We start from the raw sequence: 20,000 nt of genomic DNA, 5'->3' as shown, positions 1-20,000 counted from the left end.
AACTCGACGCCATAATTGAGTTCACGAGTACGAAGAGCAACATCGCGAAGGACCTAAAGCAGGCCTTGCGACAGCTCCGTGCAAACGTGAACGAGGCCCAGGACGACCACGAGCGGCTCAGGAAGCGACTAGAGGTCGCAGAGAGGGCGGAACAGAAGGAACCGAAGTCTACCCAGACGGACGCCTTCAACTTCGCGGGCAACAATACGATGTCCAGCGAGGCCCTCCACTTTGCCGTTACGCAGGGACAGAAGCGTAATCGACCCTCACCTTCGCCAGTAAAGGGCGCAGCACGCCCTAAGAGACGGAAAGTCTCTGTGCAGGTGGAGAGTGCGGTGGTGGACGTACCGAAGAAGAGGGCTGGAATAGCCAATAGAAATACTGAGAAACCTAGCGGCTCCAAGGGCGGGAAGCAGGGCGGTAAGAAGGGTACCCCCCCGAAACCCCCGAAACCCCCGAAACCCCCGGACAAAACTGCCCCCAAGAGCAGTGCTGCCCGGACCAGGAACAAGGGCGAAGCTCTCATCCTCAAGACGGACGCGTCGAAATACGCGGAAGTCTTGAAGAAAATGAGAACGGACGAGCGCCTTGTGGAGATGGGCAGTAACGTGAGGAGCATCAGGCGCACTCGTACAGGCGAGATGCTCCTGGTGCTCAAACGTGGTGCTAAGGACCAGGGACCAACCTACCAGAAACTGGCAAAGGAGGTTGTTGGTTCTGGGGTGCAGGTGAAGTCGCTAGGCTCGACTATCACCATCCAGGTCAAGGACCTGGACGAAGTGACGGAGGCGACCGAGATAGTCACGGCGCTCCGGGAACAGTGTCAAGTCGAGGTACCGCAATCAGCGATTACCTTGAGGAAGGGACTGTTCTCCACCCAAGTGGCTACCATCAGGCTCTCTGCAGCTGAGGCCAGAAAGGCGGTAGCCGCAGGGAGGGTGCGAGTGGGCTGGTCGGTCTGCCCCGTCAGTATTCCCCGACCGGTGACGGCTTGCTTTAGGTGCTTCGGTCAGGGCCATGTGGCCCGTGACTGCAAGAACACCGACAGGAGCAAGCTTTGCAGATGGTGCGGCTTGGAGGGCCATAAGGCGCGAGGTTGCCAAAAGCCGCCGAGGTGCACTATATGCGCGGAGAAGGGGAATACCCCTACCAACCACATGGCAGGTGGCCCCCGCTGCCCGGGGTCCAAGAGCAATGCTGCTAAGGCAAAGAGCAATGCTCAGCCATGTTCGAGGTAGCGCAGTTGAACCTGAACCACTGTTCGGCTGCCCAGCAACTGCTGTGGCAATCGGCAGTGGAATGGGGAGCGGATGTCGCAATCATCTCTGACCCGTACCGCGTCCCAACCGGCAACGGGAATTGGGTCACGGACGCGTCGGGGATGGCGGCGATATGCACGATGGGGAGCTTCCCCATTCAGGAGGTAGTCGTGTCCAACTCGAGCGAGGGATTCGTGATCGCCAGGGTTAACGGAGTATACTTAAGTAGCTGCTATGCTCCGCCCAGGTGGTCTATCGAGCAATTCTCGCAGATGGTGGACAGACTGACTGCGGTACTTGTCGGCCTAAGACCGGTGGTCATTGCGGGCGACTTTAACGCATGGGCGGTAGAGTGGGGTAGCCACCACACCAACCAGAGAGGACGCATCCTACTGGAGGCAATGGCCAAGCTGGACGTTGTACTATCCAACACCGGCTCGGTCAGTACCTACAGAAGGAATGGTGCAGAATCCGTCATCGACGTGACATACTGCAGCCCGAGTTTGGAGGGCAACCTACACTGGAGGGTCGATGAGGGTTACACTCATAGTGACCATCAGGCGATTCGGTACAGTGTGGGGCCAGGTGAGAGGCGAGTGGCAGGAGGAAATTCTTCCTGCGCTCGAGGCTGGCGGACGTCGTTCTTCGAGGAGGAGGTCTTCGGCGAAGCACTGAGGCGGGAGCGAATAACCCCGGATCTGACGGGGGAAGAACTGGTAGCAGCACTGACAAGGGCGTGCGATACAACCATGCCTAGGAGAGCCTATCCCAGGCATGGCCACAGACCGGTGTACTGGTGGAGCGAGTCGATTGCTATCCTCAGGGCGTCTTGCCTCCAGGCGAGAAGGAGGATGCAACGAGCTCGTACGACTGAATCTCGCGAGGAACGCCGCGTCGCTCTCCGAGCGGCTAAGGCAGCCCTCAATAAAGAGATCGCCAGACGCAAGCGCGCGTGCTTTGACAGCCTATGCCAAAGCGCCAACACGAACCCATGGGGGGATGCTTACAAAGTGGTCATGGCAAAGACCCGCGGCGTGACGGCACCCCCGGAGAGATCACCAGCGGTACTGGCTCCGATCGTTGGGTTCCTGTTCCCGCGTAGGGACGTAGACTCCTGGCCGCGGATCCCAGGCGCGGATCAGGGAGAAGTGTCTAGAGTGACGAACAGTGAACTTGGCGGTATTGCCAGGTCGCTGGTGGTGGGCAAGGCCCCGGGCCCAGATGGGATCCCGGTTGTGGCTCTGAGGGCGGCCGTTGCGGAAAATCCAGACATGTTCCGTTCTGTTTTTCAGACTTGTCTGGACGTAGGCGTCTTCCCAGACGCGTGGAAGCGGCAGAAGCTGGTGCTGCTTCCGAAGCCAGGAAAACCCCCTGGGGACCCGTCAGCATACAGACCCATCTGTTTGCTGGACACCACTGGGAAACTGCTTGAGAGGGTCATCCTCAACAGGCTGTCGGCCTACACCGAAGGTGTAGACGGCCTGTCAAGCAGCCAGTACGGGTTCCGAAAGGGCAGATCCACGGTGGACGCCATCCGCGACGTCATCCAGACGGCAGAGGTGGTCCATCGGAAACGAAGGGGCATTCGCTACTGCGCGGTGCTAACCTTAGACGTGAAGAACGCGTTCAACAGCGCGTGCTGGGGGGCGATAGCCCGCTCGCTACACCAGCTCCAAATTCCCGGAGGGCTGTATAAGATTCTGGAAAGCTACTTCCAGAATCGTGTGTTGACGTACGACACAGAAGATGGCGAAAAATGCGTTAGAGTCACCGCAGGTGTGCCACAAGGCTCCATCCTGGGCCCGGTGTTATGGAACGTCATGTACGATGGACTGTTGAGGATAAAATTCCCGGTAGGCGTGAAAATTGTAGGTTTTGCCGACGATGTCACGCTGGTAGTCTGCGGGGAATCCCTCGAGGAGGTAGAGCTGACAGCGGCCCACTGCGTCAGGCTTGTGGAGGAATGGATGAGAACCAGGAAACTGGAGCTCGCCCATCACAAGACGGAAGTGGTCGTAGTCAACAATCGCATGTCAGTACAGCATGCAACGTTGACAGTCGGCGGAAGCACAATTAGGTCTGTGCGCTCTCTAAAACTCTTGGGGGTTATGCTCGACGATAAGCTCAGCTTCGGCTGCCACGTCGAGTACGCCTGCAAGAGAGCGTCTATGGCTGTGGGGGCATTATCCCGTATGATGTCAAACAGCTCGGCAGTGAATGCCAGTAAGCGCAGGCTCCTCGCTGGGGTCGTAGTATCTATCCTCAGATACGGCGGCCCTGCGTGGGCTGCGGTACTGGATATTGACTGCCACAGGCAGAAATTAGAGAGTACACACAGGCTAATGTGCTTAAGGGTGGCCAGTGCATACCGCACTATCTCGAGAGAGGCCGTCTGTGTCATAGCAGGGATGATGCCAATCAGCCTTATCATTAAGGAGGATGTGGCGTGTTATGACGCGAGGACCGTTCGAGGGGTGCGCAACAACGCGCGAGTTGTGTCGACCGCGAGATGGCAATTGGAGTGGGAAAACTCCACAAAGGGGAGGTGGACTTACCGCTTGATACCTTCCGTATCAAGCTGGGTCAACAGGCGCCATGGGGAAGTAAACTTCCACCTGACACAGTTCCTGTCAGGCCATGGCTGCTTTAGGAGCTACCTGCATAGGTTCGGACATGCAAGTACTCCCACCTGCCCCACATGTGCTGGTGTCGAGGAGACCGCCGAACACGTCGTGTTTGCCTGTCCACGTTTCGAGCCAGTATCGAGCGCTATGCTAGCGATATGCGGAGCGGATACCAGTCCGGACAACATCGTTCATAGGATGTGTGGTACCACCGAGAACTGGAGCGCGGTGGTGACTGCGGTCACCCACATAGTTTCGGTATTACAACGACAGTGGCGAGCCGAGCAGCAGTTACCTACTGCCCGACCAGATCGTTAGAGTATTGCTAGAGAGGCGCCATAGCGCTACAGCGGCCCCTCCCACGAAGTAATGCCTTCGGGCGGTTCCGGGGAGGCCAAGGGCCAAGCGCACAGGGTAAGGTTTAGTGGGTCGGGAGTGAAATTCTCCCATCCCCACACCCTGAGTTCCTTCTCAGGTGTCTGTGAGCAGATTCCCCCCTGTATAAAAAAAAAAAAAAAAAAAAAAAAAAAAAAAAGACTACCCTTGCTTGGAGGTTGCGCGCCCCCCACGGCCCACGAAGTGTGTGCTGGTGGTGGCGGCGGCGCGCGAGTGCGGTGGTTATCATCCGGCCGCGCGCTCATCATCATCACATGGTGTGGTGGTGGTGAGCGCGCGCGTCCGTCGAGACGTGTGTGTGTTGTGTATGAGAAGAGAAGTCCCCATCATGGCCTTGGTTATAGGCCTTGGTGTGTGGACTTCTCTTTTCTGCATGAAGTCCCCCGGCGCCTAAAGGTATGCAATGCAATAGTCAATAGTCAAACAATCCGATGATCGGAAGATGGAACGAAAAACCCATCACATGGTGCTTGTGCTGGACTTGTCTTTTTTTTTTGCACAAGTCCCCTGCAGTCAGTCGGACTCGTAAATCATGGTGGACTTGTCGGAATGGATGGAAACAACGAACACACACTAACTGCCTACCTACCAGCGGCCCAGCCCAGCGCGGTTCGCCAGGCAGCTGGGCTGTGCATCATACGGCACGAGGAACGATTTTAAGAGGTGAAACGTTGTGGTGAGGTTGGACGATTACGTTGAGGAGTGCTTCGCGCACATACTCGCTCGCTCGTAGACCATGCCACCAATACGCTGCCGGTCCTCAGTGTACTTACAATACTAACAAAACACACCACCATTGTCCCATTGTGGTGCTCAGCTCGGCTCACCTATTGAAGTCAAACCGAACAATGACTTTCGTTTACTGGCCATATAGCTAAAACTAGCTACATGTCAGTAAAGTAGGTCAGTGTTCGATTCAACCATGTTGCCATATGTGGTACGTTCGTGTTTGTAGAACAAATCAAAGTAACCATACATTTTTCTTTGTTTTTTGACAGTCTAATCGTGTGAAGATGCCGGCAACGACACGTTCCATGTGGCGGGAGCAGGGGCCACCATCACGGTCGCCATCGCCGCCGCCGCCATCAGACCGTCGGCGAAAGAGACGTCGGAGTCAGTCACGGGCCACACCGCCGATAGCGCCGTCCCCGCAGCCTGGTGGGAGCCGCAGTCTGCGGCGAAGATTACGCCGTCGACGGGCCGCCACGCCGGCCACGCCGCGAGAACCGTCCCCGCAGCCTGGCCCCTCTACAGCCAGGGAATGGTCCCCGCAGCCTGGGCCAGTCACATCCAGCCCGCAGCCTGGCCCCTCTACAGCCAGGGAATGGTCCCCGCAGCCTGGGCCAGTCACATCCAGCCCGCAGCCTGGACCGTCGTCGAGGCGAAACACGCAGTCTCCATTGTCGTGCTGTGGCGCGGCGGGACGATTAGCGGCAATGGAGCTGCGTTTCGGTGTGATGGTGTCTCAAATGGCAGAACTACGGAGAGATCTGGATACGGCTATCGTCGAGATTGCTCGGCTCAGCGAGCAGCAGAACGTGCGCCAGTCAGTGGAGCAGCCCATCGCGGTGAGTAAACTAAGCCTAACTTAACCTAAACTAATCCTAACTTAACTAATACTTACCTTTTCTATTTATTGCAGCGCTACCAGCAGCCAGCAATTCCCTATCCTGAGTTCGTGGCACAATCGTTGATGAACCGTGACTGGATGCCGGGATGCCTCCAGCATCACTTTGATGCGGTACTGGGCCGGTGCGCGCAACGTCAGATGCTGCCAACCTTCATCAGGAAACTGCTTGTGGCGTTGTACCCAACAACCTACCGCAGGAAACGCCTGAGCGACCTCGGCCATGAACAACGTCTGATAATAGCACATGCGGTAGGGTGTTGGGTGACGGTGGTCCATGATGTTGGAAGGCAGCTTAGCTGGCCATGGCTTAATAGCTCGATAGCCTACGCTATCTCGGCTGCCCGTCACATGGCCGATGAGGACAATGTATTTTTAACTGGGCACATCGACCTTATTCATCCCCCGGCTATGTTCGGCATAGCTCGCTTGCATGACAGTGGTATGGGGGGAGAATAATTGTGTTGCTAAATAAATAAATGAAATAAACCTATAAAAAGAAAATATACTTACCTGCTGCACCTGAAAAAAAGAAAATATACTTACCTGCTGCACCTGAAAAAAAGAAAATATACCTACCTGCTGCACCTGAAAAAAAGAAAATATACCTACCTGCTGTCGTCGTCGGGGTTGGTGTCCGTGAGATTGACCGTGGCTAGGTACCAGTTGACTTGCTAGGTACCAGTTGACATTTCCCATCGACCAATACTGCATTCATATGCCATGCCACCAACCCGCGGTACTCGGTGCTGCTCTCGGGATCGGTGTCCCTCGGCCTGTGACCATCTTAGGCCGATGGGATCAGCTCTGGCATGGGTGAGATGGCTTGGCGGGACCGCAGCTGCATTTGCATACGGCCTAATCTAGATTAATATCAACCACACATTTTTGCCAATTTCATGTGTTGGCACAATTGGCTGAGTTGAGCAGTCAAGTGGCGATGGGCACAATTGGCTGAGTTGAGCAGTCAAGTGGCGATGGTGTCCCTCGGCCTGTATCCAGCTTAGGTCGATGGAATGACCTGTAGCATGTGCCAGATGGCTTGGCGGGACCGCAGCTGCATTTGCATACGGCCTAATCTAGATTAATATCAACCACACATTTTTGCCAATTTCATGTGTTGGCACAATTGGCTGAGTTGAGCAGTCAAGTGGCGATGGGCACAATTGGCTGAGTTGAGCAGTCAAGTGGCGATGGTGTCCCTCGGCCTGTATCCAGCTTAGGTCGATGGAATGACCTGTAGCATGTGCCAGATGGCTTGGCGGGACCGCAGCTGCATTTGCATACGGCCTAATCTAGATTAATATCAACCACACATTTTTGCCAATTTCATGCTTTGGTACAATTGACTGAGTTGAGCCGCAGAGTGGATGGTACAATTGGCTGAGTTGAGCCGCAGAGTGGAGTGTGTCCCTCGGCCTGAGACCAGTATAGGCCGATGGGATCAGCTCTGGCATGGGTGAGATGGCTTGGCGGGACCCCAGCTGTATTTCCCTACGGCCTAATGTGCATTTTTTTCAGATTCATGTTTTGGTTCAACTGACTGAGTTGAGCCGCAGAGTGGATGGTACAATTGGCTGAGTTGAGCCGCAGAGTGGAGTGTGTCCCTCGGCCTGAGACCAGTATAGGCCGATGGGATCAGCTCTGGCATGGGTGAGATGGCTTGGCGGGACCCCAGCTGTATTTCCCTACGGCCTAATGTGCATTTTTTTCAGATTCATGTTTTGGTTCAACTGACTGAGTTGAGCCGCAGAGTGGATGGTACAATTGGCTGAGTTGAGCCGCAGAGTGGAGTGTGTCCCTCGGCCTGAGACCAGTATAGGCCGATGGGATCAGCTCTGGCATGGGTGAGATGGCTTGGCGGGACCCCAGCTGTATTTCCCTACGGCCTAATGTGCATTTTTTTCAGATTCATGCTTTGGTACAATTGACTGAGTTGAGCCGCAGAGTGGATGGTACAATTGGCTGAGTTGAGCCGCAGAGTGGAGTGTGTCCCTCGGCCTGAGACCAGTATAGGCCGATGGGATTAGCTCTGGCATGGGTGAGATGGCTTGGCGGGACCCCAGCTGTATTTCCCTACGGCCTAATGTGCATTTTTTTCAGATTCATGTTTTGGTTCAACTGACTGAGTTGAGCCGCAGAGTGGATGGTACAATTGGCTGAGTTGAGCCGCAGAGTGGAGTGTGTCCCTCGGCCTGAGACCAGTATAGGCCGATGGGATCAGCTCTGGCATGGGTGAGATGGCTTGGCGGGACCCCAGCTGTATTTCCCTACGGCCTAATGTGCATTTTTTTCAGATTCATGCTTTGGTACAATTGACTGAGTTGAGCCGCAGAGTGGATGGTACAATTGGCTGAGTTGAGCCGCAGAGTGGAGTGTGTCCCTCGGCCTGAGACCAGTATAGGCCGATGGGATCAGCTCTGGCATGGGTGAGATGGCTTGGCGGGACCCCAGCTGTATTTCCCTACGGCCTAATGTGCATTTTTTTCAGATTCATGTTTTGGTTCAACTGACTGAGTTGAGCCGCAGAGTGGATGGTACAATTGGCTGAGTTGAGCCGCAGAGTGGAGTGTGTCCTTCGGCCTGAGACCAGTATAGGCCAATGGGATCAGCTCTGGCATGGGTGAGATGGCTTGGCGGGACCCCAGCTGTATTTCCCTACGGCCTAATGTGCATTTTTTTCAGATTCATGTTTTGGTTCAACTGACTGAGTTGAGCCGCAGAGTGGATGGTACAATTGGCTGAGTTGAGCCGCAGAGTGGAGTGTGTCCCTCGGCCTGAGACCAGTATAGGCCGATGGGATCAGCTCTGGCATGGGTGAGATGGCTTGGCGGGACCCCAGCTGTATTTCCCTACGGCCTAATGTGCATTTTTTTCAGATTCATGCTTTGGTACAATTGACTGAGTTGAGCCGCAGAGTGGATGGTACAATTGGCTGAGTTGAGCCGCAGAGTGGAGTGTGTCCCTCGGCCTGAGACCAGTATAGGCCGATGGGATCAGCTCTGGCATGGGTGAGATGGCTTGGCGGGACCCCAGCTGTATTTCCCTACGGCCTAATGTGCATTTTTTTCAGATTCATGCTTTGGTACAATTGACTGAGTTGAGCCGCAGAGTGGATGGTACAATTGGCTGAGTTGAGCCGCAGAGTGGAGTGTGTCCCTCGGCCTGAGACCAGTATAGGCCGATGGGATCAGCTCTGGCATGGGTGAGATGGCTTGGCGGGACCCCAGCTGTATTTCCCTACGGCCTAATGTGCATTTTTTTCAGATTCATGCTTTGGTACAATTGACTGAGTTGAGCCGCAGAGTGGATGGTACAATTGGCTGAGTTGAGCCGCAGAGTGGAGTGTGTCCCTCGGCCTGAGACCAGTATAGGCCGATGGGATCAGCTCTGGCATGGGTGAGATGGCTTGGCGGGACCCCAGCTGTATTTCCCTACGGCCTAATGTGCATTTTTTTCAGATTCATGTTTTGGTTCAACTGACTGAGTTGAGCCGCAGAGTGGATGGTACAATTGGCTGAGTTGAGCCGCAGAGTGGAGTGTGTCCCTCGGCCTGAGACCAGTATAGGCCGATGGGATCAGCTCTGGCATGGGTGAGATGGCTTGGCGGGACCCCAGCTGTATTTCCCTACGGCCTAATGTGCATTTTTTTCAGATTCATGTTTTGGTTCAACTGACTGAGTTGAGCCGCAGAGTGGATGGTACAATTGGCTGAGTTGAGCCGCAGAGTGGAGTGTGTCCCTCGGCCTGAGACCAGTATAGGCCGATGGGATCAGCTCTGGCATGGGTGAGATGGCTTGGCGGGACCCCAGCTGTATTTCCCTACGGCCTAATGTGCATTTTTTTCAGATTCATGTTTTGGTTCAACTGACTGAGTTGAGCCGCAGAGTGGATGGTACAATTGGCTGAGTTGAGCCGCAGAGTGGAGTGTGACCCTCGGCCTGAGACCAGTATAGGCCGATGGGATCAGCTCTGGCATGGGTGAGATGGCTTGGCGGGACCCCAGCTGTATTTCCCTACGGCCTAATGTGCATTTTTTTCAGATTCATGTTTTGGTTCAACTGACTGAGTTGAGCCGCAGAGTGGATGGTACAATTGGCTGAGTTGAGCCGCAGAGTGGAGTGTGTCCCTCGGCCTGAGACCAGTATAGGCCGATGGGATCAGCTCTGGCATGGGTGAGATGGCTTGGCGGGACCCCAGCTGTATTTCCCTACGGCCTAATGTGCATTTTTTTCAGATTCATGCTTTGGTTCAACTGACTGAGTTGAGCCGCAGAGTGGATGGTACAATTGGCTGAGTTGAGCCGCAGAGTGGAGTGTGTCCCTCGGCCTGAGACCAGTATAGGCCGATGGGATCAGCTCTGGCATGGGTGAGATGGCTTGGCGGGACCCCAGCTGTATTTCCCTACGGCCTAATGTGCATTTTTTTCAGATTCATGTTTTGGTTCAACTGACTGAGTTGAGCCGCAGAGTGGATGGTACAATTGGCTGAGTTGAGCCGCAGAGTGGAGTGTGTCCCTCGGCCTGAGACCAGTATAGGCCGATGGGATCAGCTCTGGCATGGGTGAGATGGCTTGGCGGGACCCCAGCTGTATTTCCCTACGGCCTAATGTGCATTTTTTTCAGATTCATGTTTTGGTTCAACTGACTGAGTTGAGCCGCAGAGTGGATGGTACAATTGGCTGAGTTGAGCCGCAGAGTGGAGTGTGTCCCTCGGCCTGAGACCAGTATAGGCCGATGGGATCAGCTCTGGCATGGGTGAGATGGCTTGGCGGGACCCCAGCTGTATTTCCCTACGGCCTAATGTGCATTTTTTTCAGATTCATGTTTTGGTTCAACTGACTGAGTTGAGCCGCAGAGTGGATGGTACAATTGGCTGAGTTGAGCCGCAGAGTGGAGTGTGTCCCTCGGCCTGAGACCAGTATAGGCCGATGGGATCAGCTCTGGCATGGGTGAGATGGCTTGGCGGGACCCCAGCTGTATTTCCCTACGGCCTAATGTGCATTTTTTTCAGATTCATGTTTTGGTTCAACTGACTGAGTTGAGCCGCAGAGTGGATGGTACAATTGGCTGAGTTGAGCCGCAGAGTGGAGTGTGACCCTCGGCCTGAGACCAGTATAGGCCGATGGGATCAGCTCTGGCATGGGTGAGATGGCTTATCAACGGTTGGACCCCAGCTGTATTTCCCTACGGCCTAATGTGCATTTTTTTCAGATTCATGTTTTGGTTCAACTGACTGAGTTGAGCCGCAGAGTGGATGGTACAATTGGCTGAGTTGAGCCGCAGAGTGGAGTGTGTCCCTCGGCCTGAGACCAGTATAGGCCGATGGGATCAGCTCTGGCATGGGTGAGATGGCTTATCAACGGTTGGACCCCAGCTGTATTTCCCTACGGCCTAATGTGCATTTTTTTCAGATTCATGCTTTGGTTCAACTGACTGAGTTGAGCCGCAGAGTGGATGGTACAATTGGCTGAGTTGAGCCGCAGAGTGGAGTGTGTCCCTCGGCCTGAGACCAGTATAGGCCGATGGGATCAGCTCTGGCATGGGTGAGATGGCTTGGCGGGACCCCAGCTGTATTTCCCTACGGCCTAATGTGCATTTTTTTCAGATTCATGTTTTGGTTCAACTGACTGAGTTGAGCCGCAGAGTGGATGGTACAATTGGCTGAGTTGAGCCGCAGAGTGGAGTGTGTCCCTCGGCCTGAGACCAGTATAGGCCGATGGGATCAGCTCTGGCATGGGTGAGATGGCTTGGCGGGACCCCAGCTGTATTTCCCTACGGCCTAATGTGCATTTTTTTCAGATTCATGCTTTGGTTCAACTGACTGAGTTGAGCCGCAGAGTGGATGGTACAATTGGCTGAGTTGAGCCGCAGAGTGGAGTGTGTCCCTCGGCCTGAGACCAGTATAGGCCGATGGGATCAGCTCTGGCATGGGTGAGATGGCTTGGCGGGACCCCAGCTGTATTTCCCTACGGCCTAATGTGCATTTTTTTCAGATTCATGCTTTGGTACAATTGACTGAGTTGAGCCGCAGAGTGGATGGTACAATTGGCTGAGTTGAGCCGCAGAGTGGAGTGTGTCCCTCGGCCTGAGACCAGTATAGGCCGATGGGATCAGCTCTGGCATGGGTGAGATGGCTTGGCGGGACCCCAGCTGTATTTCCCTACGGCCTAATGTGCATTTTTTTTCAGATTCATGTTTTGGTTCAACTGACTGAGTTGAGCCGCAGAGTGGATGGTACAATTGGCTGAGTTGAGCCGCAGAGTGGAGTGTGTCCCTCGGCCTGAGACCAGTATAGGCCGATGGGATCAGCTCTGGCATGGGTGAGATGGCTTATCAACGGTTGGACCCCAGCTGTATTTCCCTACGGCCTAATGTGCATTTTTTTCAGATTCATGTTTTGCTTCAACTGACTGAGTTGAGCCGCAGAGTGGATGGTACAATTGGCTGAGTTGAGCCGCAGAGTGGAGTGTGTCCCTCGGCCTGAGACCAGTATAGGCCGATGGGATCAGCTCTGGCATGGGTGAGATGGCTTGGCGGGACCCCAGCTGTATTTCCCTACGGCCTAATGTGCATTTTTTTCAGATTCATGCTTTGGTACAATTGACTGAGTTGAGCCGCAGAGTGGATGGTACAATTGGCTGAGTTGAGCCGCAGAGTGGAGTGTGTCCCTCGGCCTGAGACCAGTATAGGCCGATGGGATCAGCTCTGGCATGGGTGAGATGGCTTGGCGGGACCCCAGCTGTATTTCCCTACGGCCTAATGTGCATTTTTTTCAGATTCATGCTTTGGTACAATTGACTGAGTTGAGCCGCAGAGTGGATGGTACAATTGGCTGAGTTGAGCCGCAGAGTGGAGTGTGTCCCTCGGCCTGAGACCAGTATAGGCCGATGGGATCAGCTCTGGCATGGGTGAGATGGCTTGGCGGGACCGCAGCTGCATTTGCATACGGCCTAATCTAGATTAATATCAACCACACATTTTTGCCAATTTCATGTGTTGGCACAATTGGCTGAGTTGAGCAGTCAAGTGGCGATGGGCACAATTGGCTGAGTTGAGCAGTCAAGTGGCGATGGTGTCCCTCGGCCTGTATCCAGCTTAGGTCGATGGAATGACCTGTAGCATGTGCCAGATGGCTTGGCGGGACCGCAGCTGCATTTGCATACGGCCTAATCTAGATTAATATCAACCACACATTTTTGCCAATTTCATGTGTTGGCACAATTGGCTGAGTTGAGCAGTCAAGTGGCGATGGGCACAATTGGCTGAGTTGAGCAGTCAAGTGGCGATGGTGTCCCTCGGCCTGTATCCAGCTTAGGTCGATGGAATGACCTGTAGCATGTGCCAGATGGCTTGGCGGGACCGCAGCTGCATTTGCATACGGCCTAATCTAGATTAATATCAACCACACATTTTTGCCAATTTCATGTGTTGGCACAATTGGCTGAGTTGAGCAGTCAAGTGGCGATGGGCACAATTGGCTGAGTTGAGCAGTCAAGTGGCGATGGTGTCCCTCGGCCTGTATCCAGCTTAGGTCGATGGAATGACCTGTAGCATGTGCCAGATGGCTTGGCGGGACCGCAGCTGCATTTGCATACGGCCTAATCTAGATTAATATCAACCACACATTTTTGCCAATTTCATGCTTTGGTACAATTGACTGAGTTGAGCCGCAGAGTGGATGGTACAATTGGCTGAGTTGAGCCGCAGAGTGGAGTGTGTCCCTCGGCCTGAGACCAGTATAGGCCGATGGGATCAGCTCTGGCATGGGTGAGATGGCTTGGCGGGACCCCAGCTGTATTTCCCTACGGCCTAATGTGCATTTTTTTCAGATTCATGTTTTGGTTCAACTGACTGAGTTGAGCCGCAGAGTGGATGGTACAATTGGCTGAGTTGAGCCGCAGAGTGGAGTGTGTCCCTCGGCCTGAGACCAGTATAGGCCGATGGGATCAGCTCTGGCATGGGTGAGATGGCTTGGCGGGACCCCAGCTGTATTTCCCTACGGCCTAATGTGCATTTTTTTCAGATTCATGTTTTGGTTCAACTGACTGAGTTGAGCCGCAGAGTGGATGGTACAATTGGCTGAGTTGAGCCGCAGAGTGGAGTGTGTCCCTCGGCCTGAGACCAGTATAGGCCGATGGGATCAGCTCTGGCATGGGTGAGATGGCTTGGCGGGACCCCAGCTGTATTTCCCTACGGCCTAATGTGCATTTTTTTCAGATTCATGCTTTGGTACAATTGACTGAGTTGAGCCGCAGAGTGGATGGTACAATTGGCTGAGTTGAGCCGCAGAGTGGAGTGTGTCCCTCGGCCTGAGACCAGTATAGGCCGATGGGATTAGCTCTGGCATGGGTGAGATGGCTTGGCGGGACCCCAGCTGTATTTCCCTACGGCCTAATGTGCATTTTTTTCAGATTCATGTTTTGGTTCAACTGACTGAGTTGAGCCGCAGAGTGGATGGTACAATTGGCTGAGTTGAGCCGCAGAGTGGAGTGTGTCCCTCGGCCTGAGACCAGTATAGGCCGATGGGATCAGCTCTGGCATGGGTGAGATGGCTTGGCGGGACCCCAGCTGTATTTCCCTACGGCCTAATGTGCATTTTTTTCAGATTCATGCTTTGGTACAATTGACTGAGTTGAGCCGCAGAGTGGATGGTACAATTGGCTGAGTTGAGCCGCAGAGTGGAGTGTGTCCCTCGGCCTGAGACCAGTATAGGCCGATGGGATCAGCTCTGGCATGGGTGAGATGGCTTGGCGGGACCCCAGCTGTATTTCCCTACGGCCTAATGTGCATTTTTTTCAGATTCATGTTTTGGTTCAACTGACTGAGTTGAGCCGCAGAGTGGATGGTACAATTGGCTGAGTTGAGCCGCAGAGTGGAGTGTGTCCTTCGGCCTGAGACCAGTATAGGCCAATGGGATCAGCTCTGGCATGGGTGAGATGGCTTGGCGGGACCCCAGCTGTATTTCCCTACGGCCTAATGTGCATTTTTTTCAGATTCATGTTTTGGTTCAACTGACTGAGTTGAGCCGCAGAGTGGATGGTACAATTGGCTGAGTTGAGCCGCAGAGTGGAGTGTGTCCCTCGGCCTGAGACCAGTATAGGCCGATGGGATCAGCTCTGGCATGGGTGAGATGGCTTGGCGGGACCCCAGCTGTATTTCCCTACGGCCTAATGTGCATTTTTTTCAGATTCATGCTTTGGTACAATTGACTGAGTTGAGCCGCAGAGTGGATGGTACAATTGGCTGAGTTGAGCCGCAGAGTGGAGTGTGTCCCTCGGCCTGAGACCAGTATAGGCCGATGGGATCAGCTCTGGCATGGGTGAGATGGCTTGGCGGGACCCCAGCTGTATTTCCCTACGGCCTAATGTGCATTTTTTTCAGATTCATGCTTTGGTACAATTGACTGAGTTGAGCCGCAGAGTGGATGGTACAATTGGCTGAGTTGAGCCGCAGAGTGGAGTGTGTCCCTCGGCCTGAGACCAGTATAGGCCGATGGGATCAGCTCTGGCATGGGTGAGATGGCTTGGCGGGACCCCAGCTGTATTTCCCTACGGCCTAATGTGCATTTTTTTCAGATTCATGCTTTGGTACAATTGACTGAGTTGAGCCGCAGAGTGGATGGTACAATTGGCTGAGTTGAGCCGCAGAGTGGAGTGTGTCCCTCGGCCTGAGACCAGTATAGGCCGATGGGATCAGCTCTGGCATGGGTGAGATGGCTTGGCGGGACCCCAGCTGTATTTCCCTACGGCCTAATGTGCATTTTTTTCAGATTCATGTTTTGGTTCAACTGACTGAGTTGAGCCGCAGAGTGGATGGTACAATTGGCTGAGTTGAGCCGCAGAGTGGAGTGTGTCCCTCGGCCTGAGACCAGTATAGGCCGATGGGATCAGCTCTGGCATGGGTGAGATGGCTTGGCGGGACCCCAGCTGTATTTCCCTACGGCCTAATGTGCATTTTTTTCAGATTCATGTTTTGGTTCAACTGACTGAGTTGAGCCGCAGAGTGGATGGTACAATTGGCTGAGTTGAGCCGCAGAGTGGAGTGTGTCCCTCGGCCTGAGACCAGTATAGGCCGATGGGATCAGCTCTGGCATGGGTGAGATGGCTTGGCGGGACCCCAGCTGTATTTCCCTACGGCCTAATGTGCATTTTTTTCAGATTCATGTTTTGGTTCAACTGACTGAGTTGAGCCGCAGAGTGGATGGTACAATTGGCTGAGTTGAGCCGCAGAGTGGAGTGTGACCCTCGGCCTGAGACCAGTATAGGCCGATGGGATCAGCTCTGGCATGGGTGAGATGGCTTGGCGGGACCCCAGCTGTATTTCCCTACGGCCTAATGTGCATTTTTTTCAGATTCATGTTTTGGTTCAACTGACTGAGTTGAGCCGCAGAGTGGATGGTACAATTGGCTGAGTTGAGCCGCAGAGTGGAGTGTGTCCCTCGGCCTGAGACCAGTATAGGCCGATGGGATCAGCTCTGGCATGGGTGAGATGGCTTGGCGGGACCCCAGCTGTATTTCCCTACGGCCTAATGTGCATTTTTTTCAGATTCATGCTTTGGTTCAACTGACTGAGTTGAGCCGCAGAGTGGATGGTACAATTGGCTGAGTTGAGCCGCAGAGTGGAGTGTGTCCCTCGGCCTGAGACCAGTATAGGCCGATGGGATCAGCTCTGGCATGGGTGAGATGGCTTGGCGGGACCCCAGCTGTATTTCCCTACGGCCTAATGTGCATTTTTTTCAGATTCATGCTTTGGTACAATTGACTGAGTTGAGCCGCAGAGTGGATGGTACAATTGGCTGAGTTGAGCCGCAGAGTGGAGTGTGTCCCTCGGCCTGAGACCAGTATAGGCCGATGGGATCAGCTCTGGCATGGGTGAGATGGCTTGGCGGGACCCCAGCTGTATTTCCCTACGGCCTAATGTGCATTTTTTTCAGATTCATGTTTTGGTTCAACTGACTGAGTTGAGCCGCAGAGTGGATGGTACAATTGGCTGAGTTGAGCCGCAGAGTGGAGTGTGTCCCTCGGCCTGAGACCAGTATAGGCCGATGGGATCAGCTCTGGCATGGGTGAGATGGCTTATCAACGGTTGGACCCCAGCTGTATTTCCCTACGGCCTAATGTGCATTTTTTTCAGATTCATGCTTTGGTTCAACTGACTGAGTTGAGCCGCAGAGTGGATGGTACAATTGGCTGAGTTGAGCCGCAGAGTGGAGTGTGTCCCTCGGCCTGAGACCAGTATAGGCCGATGGGATCAGCTCTGGCATGGGTGAGATGGCTTGGCGGGACCCCAGCTGTATTTCCCTACGGCCTAATGTGCATTTTTTTCAGATTCATGTTTTGGTTCAACTGACTGAGTTGAGCCGCAGAGTGGATGGTACAATTGGCTGAGTTGAGCCGCAGAGTGGAGTGTGTCCCTCGGCCTGAGACCAGTATAGGCCGATGGGATCAGCTCTGGCATGGGTGAGATGGCTTGGCGGGACCCCAGCTGTATTTCCCTACGGCCTAATGTGCATTTTTTTCAGATTCATGCTTTGGTTCAACTGACTGAGTTGAGCCGCAGAGTGGATGGTACAATTGGCTGAGTTGAGCCGCAGAGTGGAGTGTGTCCCTCGGCCTGAGACCAGTATAGGCCGATGGGATCAGCTCTGGCATGGGTGAGATGGCTTGGCGGGACCCCAGCTGTATTTCCCTACGGCCTAATGTGCATTTTTTTCAGATTCATGCTTTGGTACAATTGACTGAGTTGAGCCGCAGAGTGGATGGTACAATTGGCTGAGTTGAGCCGCAGAGTGGAGTGTGTCCCTCGGCCTGAGACCAGTATAGGCCGATGGGATCAGCTCTGGCATGGGTGAGATGGCTTGGCGGGACCCCAGCTGTATTTCCCTACGGCCTAATGTGCATTTTTTTTCAGATTCATGTTTTGGTTCAACTGACTGAGTTGAGCCGCAGAGTGGATGGTACAATTGGCTGAGTTGAGCCGCAGAGTGGAGTGTGTCCCTCGGCCTGAGACCAGTATAGGCCGATGGGATCAGCTCTGGCATGGGTGAGATGGCTTATCAACGGTTGGACCCCAGCTGTATTTCCCTACGGCCTAATGTGCATTTTTTTCAGATTCATGTTTTGGTTCAACTGACTGAGTTGAGCCGCAGAGTGGATGGTACAATTGGCTGAGTTGAGCCGCAGAGTGGAGTGTGTCCCTCGGCCTGAGACCAGTATAGGCCGATGGGATCAGCTCTGGCATGGGTGAGATGGCTTGGCGGGACCCCAGCTGTATTTCCCTACGGCCTAATGTGCATTTTTTTCAGATTCATGCTTTGGTACAATTGACTGAGTTGAGCCGCAGAGTGGATGGTACAATTGGCTGAGTTGAGCCGCAGAGTGGAGTGTGTCCCTCGGCCTGAGACCAGTATAGGCCGATGGGATCAGCTCTGGCATGGGTGAGATGGCTTGGCGGGACCCCAGCTGTATTTCCCTACGGCCTAATGTGCATTTTTTTCAGATTCATGCTTTGGTACAATTGACTGAGTTGAGCCGCAGAGTGGATGGTACAATTGGCTGAGTTGAGCCGCAGAGTGGAGTGTGTCCCTCGGCCTGAGACCAGTATAGGCCGATGGGATCAGCTCTGGCATGGGTGAGATGGCTTGGCGGGACCCCAGCTGTATTTCCCTACGGCCTAATGTGCATTTTTTTCAGATTCATGCTTTGGTACAATTGACTGAGTTGAGCCGCAGAGTGGATGGTACAATTGGCTGAGTTGAGCCGCAGAGTGGAGTGTGTCCCTCGGCCTGAGACCAGTATAGGCCGATGGGATCAGCTCTGGCATGGGTGAGATGGCTTGGCGGGACCCCAGCTGTATTTCCCTACGGCCTAATGTGCATTTTTTTCAGATTCATGTTTTGGTTCAACTGACTGAGTTGAGCCGCAGAGTGGATGGTACAATTGGCTGAGTTGAGCCGCAGAGTGGAGTGTGTCCCTCGGCCTGAGACCAGTATAGGCCGATGGGATCAGCTCTGGCATGGGTGAGATGGCTTGGCGGGACCCCAGCTGTATTTCCCTACGGCCTAATGTGCATTTTTTTCAGATTCATGCTTTGGTACAATTGACTGAGTTGAGCCGCAGAGTGGATGGTACAATTGGCTGAGTTGAGCCGCAGAGTGGAGTGTGTCCCTCGGCCTGAGACCAGTATAGGCCGATGGGATCAGCTCTGGCATGGGTGAGATGGCTTGGCGGGACCCCAGCTGTATTTCCCTACGGCCTAATGTGCATTTTTTTCAGATTCATGTTTTGGTTCAACTGACTGAGTTGAGCCGCAGAGTGGATGGTACAATTGGCTGAGTTGAGCCGCAGAGTGGAGTGTGTCCCTCGGCCTGAGACCAGTATAGGCCGATGGGATCAGCTCTGGCATGGGTGAGATGGCTTGGCGGGACCCCAGCTGTATTTCCCTACGGCCTAATGTGCATTTTTTTCAGATTCATGCTTTGGTTCAACTGACTGAGTTGAGCCGCAGAGTGGATGGTACAATTGGCTGAGTTGAGCCGCAGAGTGGAGTGTGTCCCTCGGCCTGAGACCAGTATAGGCCGATGGGATCAGCTCTGGCATGGGTGAGATGGCTTGGCGGGACCCCAGCTGTATTTCCCTACGGCCTAATGTGCATTTTTTTCAGATTCATGCTTTGGTACAATTGACTGAGTTGAGCCGCAGAGTGGATGGTACAATTGGCTGAGTTGAGCCGCAGAGTGGAGTGTGTCCCTCAGCCTGAGACCAGTATAGGCCGATGGGATCAGCTCTGGCATGGGTGAGATGGCTTGGCGGGACCCCAGCTGTATTTCCCTACGGCCTAATGTGCATTTTTTTCAGATTCATGTTTTGGTTCAACTGACTGAGTTGAGCCGCAGAGTGGATGGTACAATTGGCTGAGTTGAGCCGCAGAGTGGAGTGTGTCCCTCGGCCTGAGACCAGTATAGGCCGATGGGATCAGCTCTGGCATGGGTGAGATGGCTTGGCGGGACCCCAGCTGTATTTCCCTACGGCCTAATGTGCATTTTTTTCAGATTCATGCTTTGGTTCAACTGACTGAGTTGAGCCGCAGAGTG

This window comes from Ochlerotatus camptorhynchus, unplaced genomic scaffold, assembly GCF_037179485.1.
Source record: "Ochlerotatus camptorhynchus isolate MF236.1 unplaced genomic scaffold, CSIRO-AGI_Acam_v1.1 ptg000123l, whole genome shotgun sequence".
NCBI lineage: Eukaryota > Metazoa > Arthropoda > Insecta > Diptera > Culicidae > Ochlerotatus > Ochlerotatus camptorhynchus.
Note: the sequence above shows the minus strand (reverse complement) of the source record.